This window comes from Rhineura floridana, chromosome 19 (assembly GCF_030035675.1).
Source record: "Rhineura floridana isolate rRhiFlo1 chromosome 19, rRhiFlo1.hap2, whole genome shotgun sequence".
In the NCBI taxonomy this organism is placed as follows: Eukaryota; Metazoa; Chordata; class Lepidosauria; order Squamata; family Rhineuridae; genus Rhineura; species Rhineura floridana.
In genome coordinates this window covers 28,288,483-28,295,705 of record NC_084498.1, presented here as the reverse complement: position 1 = coordinate 28,295,705, position 7,223 = coordinate 28,288,483, and positions in this window count along the sequence as shown.

The following is a 7,223-nucleotide window of genomic DNA, read 5'->3' as shown; positions in this document are numbered from 1 at the left end:
GTCAGGCTGTCAGAAAACCCAAGTGAATAAGAGGCAGAATCCAGCCAGACATTCTCCTGCACATGCAACCACTCAAACAACTACCAGGAACTTTCTCCAACTCCCATTCCATGCAATCTACAGGAGGGCATTTAGGAAGCACCCTTCCCAAAAAATCTTCATTGTGAACCAGGACAGTTAACAACACAAGTTAAAACAATTAAAATAGGAATGAAAACAGCACAGCAAAGACTTCATTTCCAGTGTTTAAAATACAGCATCTTCTCAAAACTTACAGTACAAACAATTAAAATACCTAAGAGGATAAAAACGTCTTCATCTGATACCCAAAGGTGGGTGCCAGGCAGGCCTCTGTGGGGAGACACTTTCAGAAGTGGGGTGCTACAGACAAGAAAGCAGCAAGCTCTGCCATTTGGTTCTGACCTGCTGGATCTCCGATAGTGGTATGGGGAGCAGGGGGCACTCTTGAGAAAAAGAAGGGGTCTCGGCTGAAGACCTCCCTGTTTGGCCAGGTGGGCATGGGCAAGCCAACCTTGCAGGTGCCTGGGTTCCAAACCATGAAGGGGCTTCAAGCTCAAATCCAGCACCTTGAACTGGACGTGGAAAGGAACCATCACCAGTGCAGAGGTCTCAAAACTGGTGAGATACGTCCCAAGGGAACCCAAATCCTGGCTGCTGTGCTTTACAGCTCCCAAACCATCTTCAAGGCCAGCCCCATGTACAGCCAGGCTTGCCCAAGAAAGCTCCTCAGTGGATTCTACCTTCTGGGTCAAACTCTGCACACACACATCTAAAATCTGCTACTTGGATGCCTGCTTTTACTCGCCACGTATGACCCAAGTCTGTTTGTTTTTGCCTGTGGAAGGGAAATCCCTACTGCAAATCCTGTCTGCTAGTTTCCAGTCCTCATGGCCAGGTTCGTCTCAAGAGCAAAGGGGTGGATGAGTCAAGCATGAATGACATTGCTTAAAATAATATTCTTGGCCATTACGAAATGCAGTTTAAGCCTGGCAGTGGCAGGATGGCTAGATCAAATTGGAGCTCCTCGCTCCAGAAAAAAATGCAGGGCTCTGCTGAAAGAGATCAGCCACATTAATGGCTTTGAGAGGCCTTAGATCAAGATGCTGCTGTACCAGGTTCAGGGTGCTGTTGGTGAGCTGGCATTGAAGATCTAAGCAGCAGCAGAGCCGGTCATCCTTCCTCAAGAAGCCACAGTTTGCAGCACGGACTGCCACTTCCACTGGGGGCCTTTCCTGTGATCTCTCATGGATGCCTGCTCCCTTCCCCGCTCCATCGCCCACATCAAGGCACCTGCATTTGAACCTTGAGGTGAAAATAATTTGTGCCCACACTGTGAGCATGTCCTGTTTTAACCCACCAGTAGCACGTTGTAGCAACAGTGGATTAAAATCATAAACAACTGCCAGTAAGAAACATTCCAATATTTTTTTAACAACTATTACTTAAAGCTAGGTGCTAAAAACCAGCAAATGGTGGGTTGAATAAATATATCTTGTAACAGATGTCAAAGTGTGATTGTTTTTAGGCTGGGAGGTGTCTTGAGTGGATTTGGGTTTTTTTAGGACTGACACTGGTTGGATTTTGATCTGATTTGTTGGATTAACTGTTTTCTGGGGATGTTGTGTCAACTTTCACAGTGGTTTTTTATATTCTTCTATTTTATTCAAAGTGTATGATGCCCTGGGACCCTAACTGATGAATGGTGGTTTTATAAACATCATTAAAAAATAAAATTGGGGGGGATGGGGACATGAAATGAAACTCTTCTATCAAATACTTTCCCCCACATTTTAAATCCTTAATATATTAATGCCCCGGTTAAGATCCTGCCTGTTGCATTTTGCAGAGCGTGAAGACAAGAGAACCATCAAGCCAATGTTTGGCTGCTCAAATCCGCCGTGGAGACAGATGTTGGTTGGGACTTCCAGACAGATTATCTGATTTGATCTCTCTGAACAGGCCAGCTGCCAAGAGATCAGAGTGTTTCCAGGAACATGCAGAGTGCCCTCCTCTGAGTGCTGCCTCACTGCAGCCAAGCACCACACTCCAGACGGAGGCCAGAGAGTTTTAGGACTGAAAGTTAAGAGTTGCCTCAGAGGGCCACAGAGCCAATGGGCTCAGCCACCGGCCAGGGAGCCCAGCATCACTGGGAGGCTGCTCGCCCTGCCAACCCCCTAGGGACAGCCTCCTGGCAAGGGGAAGCCTGACAGGGCCCCAGCCATCGGCTGCAGAATGAAGAGCTGCAGGGAGTCTCCCTTCCCTCTGCCCGGCCAAAAAGCTCCAACGACTGAGCCAAAGGGAACTTAGGAATCAGCCTTATACTGAGCCAGCTAGTTCAGTACTGCCTGCACTGACTGGCAGCAGCTCTCCAGGTCTTCATGCAGGAGCCCTTTCCCCAGCCCTCCCTGGAGATGCTGTGGGGGGTTGAGCCTGGGACCTCCTGCATACAAAGCTGGTGCTTTGCAGCTGAGCTAAGGCATGGCCGCCCCATGCTCTAGGCCCAGCCACGGCCATGGGAACAGGGCTACTGGGAGGCTGCCCCTTCTGCCTTGGCCTCATCCACCGGCCAGAAAAGGGGCAGATGCAGGCTGTTTTGCTTCACCACCCCCACCCCAGAAGAAGGCTCACCTCCAACTACCAGTTGCCCTGGGACTACAGGAGCAAGCAAGGGGGAAGGCACTCTGGACCCCCACCCAAGAACCATCGACCGCTATTCAAACACAAACACCAGCAAGGCACAATCAGCCTGGCCCCAAATGGATAAAATTGCGTGCTTATAGCTCACCACTTTTGCTCTGGCCTTCAAGACCTGATCTCTGCCCCCCACCTTTTCCTTCTGCTCCTCCCTCCACAGTGCCTTTTTTTTAATATGCAAGTCAGATGATAACCCCCCCCCACTGAAGTGAGCTGCTTTGGGAGATAATCCGTCTGAAAAACTGAAAACAAACACATTACTAATCCCCACTCCTGCCGCACCTGCAGGACTGTGAGAGACTGACCTGCCTGCTGTTCCCAGGGCTCAAGAAAAGGTGGGAAGAGGTGGACAGAGGTGGACTCTTGGCTATACAGAGGAATGGGGGGACTTTGTAAAACTGCTAGAATGAAAGCTGTAGTAGTTAAAAGACAGAATTATGCAGTTGTTTATTTGGTGAAAAGAAAAACGATGAAAAGATGAGTCACGGTCTGTCCTGCACCTGTCCTGCGTTAAACAAGATGGTTTAACATGTCGAAGTCTGGGGAAGAGATCAACATGCTAAAAATCCAATGTGTCTGTGGCTCATCCTTTCCCCACCTTATGCTTGTTGCAGGCCCCACCCTTAGAACTTGAGACTTCCAAATTCTTTGGAAGGAACAAAGTGCCTGTGAAGGATTTAACCAAATGTTGGTCTAGCCACATCGGCCCCAAGCTGTGCAAGGCATCCTCAGCACAGCCCCCCTTATAGCTGCCTTGTTTACTGACATCGTCTCCTCCATGGTTATTCCTGAAGGTTGGGGGGGCTGCAATAATAATTCCCATTTTTAAAAAAGGCTCCCATTTGGACCCAGCAAACTACAGACCTGTAAGTTTGCTCAATATAATAAGTAAGCTTTATGCCACCTTTCTGTATAGGAAACTATTAGATTGGGTTAACCAAATGGACCTTTTAGCTCCGGAACAAGCAGGCTTTCGTGCTGGACGTTCTCCCTGCGATCATGCCCTGGTTTTACAACATTTAATTTCCAAATATAGCAATTCCAAAGGCAATGCTCTATTTTCCGCCTTCGTGGATCTAAAAGCGGCCTTTGATTCAATATCTAGAACAAGACTTTGGTTGAAATTTAAAAAATTGGGAATAGATGGGCGCCTATTAGCTTTGATTCAAGGTCTCTATCAAAACACATCTTTGCAAATTCGTTGCAACAATAAAGGCCACCTAACAAAACAAATCTCCACTTTTAAGGGTGTCAAACAAGGGTGCATTCTTGCACCCTTACTATTCAATATATATATAAACGCCCTAGTGACTACTCTTGCTCCTATTTCATCCCATCCTCCGATGTTGTCTCATACTCCGAGATTTTGCCTACTATATGCTGACGATATAGTTTTGCTTTCTCAGACTCCTATTGGGCTTAAAAGATTGATGGCGTCCCTATCCTCTTTCTGCCTAGAGGAAGAGCTAATAATTAACCTCCAGAAAACCAAGGTAGTAGTCTTCACAAAAAAGAAGATAAAACATGTCTGGAGAATTGACAAACTTCCAATAGAACAGGTTAAAACCTTCAGATATCTCGGTATTACCTTCCAATCATCTGGCTCCCAACAGCAGCACATTAACGCCTGCCTTTTAAACGCCAGGCGTACAATAAAGACTTTGCTATCCTATTATACTAAAGGAGCCCAACTTATTCCCGCGGCTAGGAAAGTTTTTGTTGCCAAAATCATTCCGCAACTTTTATATGGTGCTCAAATTACTACATACACGAATTTTACAAAGCTAGAATCCATTCAAAACTCTTTCCTAAGATCTATATTAGGTACTCCCACCTGCGTTCCAAATCATATCTTGACACTAGAGTGTGGTCTCCAATCCACAGAGTCCCGTGTATGGCAGCTGAGATTGTTTTTCTGGTTGAAATTGGTATTTAATCCTCTAGGTTTGGTCCCCCATGTTCTCTCAGATAATCATTACTCCTCTTGGGAGAAATCAATCTTTGATAAGATATCAAGTCTAGGTCTCTCTCTACCATATATCTTACACCTGGGTTTTGAATCGGCTCGTGATTTAGTCAAACAACGGCTAAAAGATATTGATTTTCAGAACCATTTACTTCTGATTAGGAACCAAAGATAAACCCTAAATTTGGTACCCTAATGTCTTATCTTTCGACTTTGGAGCTCCCTAACTATCGTAGAGCTTTCATGTTAATGAGATTAAATATCCTGCCGTCTGCGGTTCTCTATGGTAGATACAATAAAATTCCCTATTCAGAGAGACTCTGCCCATGTGCTGAGGGAGATATTGAATCAAATGACCATGTTCTCCTCAGATGTATATACTATCGTGATCTAAGAACTCAATTAATCTTACCTATTTTATTGCCCTTCCCTGGTCGGTCCCAATCCTTTTATCTGGATTACCTATTAGGTGACCATTCACCGGAGGTGACATTCGCAGTTGCTAAATTTAGTGCGGCAGCCATCCACTATAGGAAAACAATGATGAACTATCCTTCTGCTAAATAATTTGTATTACGGTTTTAAATGATTTTAATTAATCCCTTTAGGGTCAAATTTTAATTTTAATTTTAAATTTATTTTTTTTAGCATTCATTTAATGATTTTGTATACTCTGTGAAATGATTTTTTGTGTGAAATGGTCTTTTGACTGTAACAATAAATTCATTCATTCATCCTCAGCACAAAACCTCTGAAAAGCAAGCAAAGCAAGCAGGCTTTGGTGCCGCAAACAAACAGGCATGTCACTTGTGATGCCTGGACCCCATGCAGCCCTTCACCCATTCCAGTTCCAGCTTTTGCCCTAGTGGTGAATATTAATTACAGTTTTCCTTTGCAGGAAGCCTCTTCTGTAATTAAGTGACTCTCCACTTAGCAGTGTTTCATCAACAACTGATTACAGCCACACAGCGGCAACATGATCATTATGGCTGGGGTGCAACATTCCTCTCAGGCACAAGAATACAAAGGAACCGCAGTGTTTGGCTGAGCTGGCAGTAGTCCCTGCCACAAGGCCTGCCGCTGGGACAGCCAGTAGCCCCAGCCTTGCAGGACATTCTCTTGTTAGGACTCTGGGCCAGTTTGGTGTTTTCTGAAAGGTTGCTTGGTGGGCACTCCACGGACACCCTGTGGGCTGCAAGGAGAACTTTCAAGGGCTGGAAGATGGGCCATTCACCCCTGATGAGGTCCACGACAGCCAGTGTGGTGTAGTGGTTAGAGTTGGACTAGGACCTGGGAGATCAGGGTTCAATCCCCTCACTCAGCCATGAAGCTTGCAGGATGACCTTGGGCCAGTTGCAGGGTCTCAGCCTGCCGTACCTCACAGGGTTGTTGTGCAGATGAAATGGGGAGAACCATGTACACCACACCGTGAGTCCTTGGGAGTAAAGGTGGGGTATAAATCAATAACTAAATGAATATGACACTTTTGCCTATTTTGTCGCATATGAAGGCCCCACCCCCAATATTTCCTGCTCACAAATTGCTTGGCAGGAAGATGCCGCCTGCAGCCCTCCTGGGGCTTCAACACTGGCCCTTGTGGCTCCGCTAACTTCCTTTGCAGAAGAGGTGGCAACCCAGGAAGGTCCCTTATGCCAAGTCATTGGTCCACCTGGCCCAGTGACCAGCTGCGGCTCTTCAGGGCTTCAGGAATCTGGAGATAGTACCTGGGACTGAACCCACTGCATGCAAAGCAGATGCGCTGGTCCTGGGCTACAGCCCTTCCCGTGAAAACTCTGCCTCCAAGTAGTGCCAGACTGCAGCTGAGCAAGAGTTTGAACTCTCTCAAGCTTCACGTGGAGCCAAGTTCAGTGTGGATTCACAATTTTCAGGTGAGTTGAACTGGCACAACTTGCGGTAGCATCGCATGATTGGAGATGCTTCTTACAACATCATGTGAACTAGCACCACAAACGCTATCACCCAGCCTCACAGCTACAGAATAAGTGTCTCTGGCTGGTCATAAGGACTAGAACCTCCTCCACAACAGCAGGTCTGTGGCCATGCCCCAGCTGCTTCAGGGGGAAGAGACAGACACCAAACCACAGCAAGCAACTCTTGGTGCAGTGAAGGCCTCGCTAGCGGACTGCCCGCTTCAAGGTGGAAGGTCTCAAGATCAGACCCCTGCAGCTCCTGCACAGGCAGCGAGGAATCAAAAAGAGAAGGGGGCGCTGACCTTCACACATTCAGGGGCTTTCAAGCTGGAAGCCCCCCACCCCGGCTGGGTTCAGCAGGCAAAGGGTGGGAAACTGCCGCAGCCCGGCTCCGACTCTGCTTTGGCGCACCTTATTTTGGCTACCTGAAAAGTTCCCAAGTCGGGCTTGCAAAACCGGGGGGGGGGCACGCCACGCCAGTTCCCGAAGGGGCAAGCGGCGGAACTGGCAAATCCGAAGGGCCCGGGGAAGGGAGGAAAGGGCGCCCGCGGCAGAGTCCAGGACTGGCGGCAGAGCCGGCTGCCCCCCAAACGCGCGCGGCTGCGGAGCGG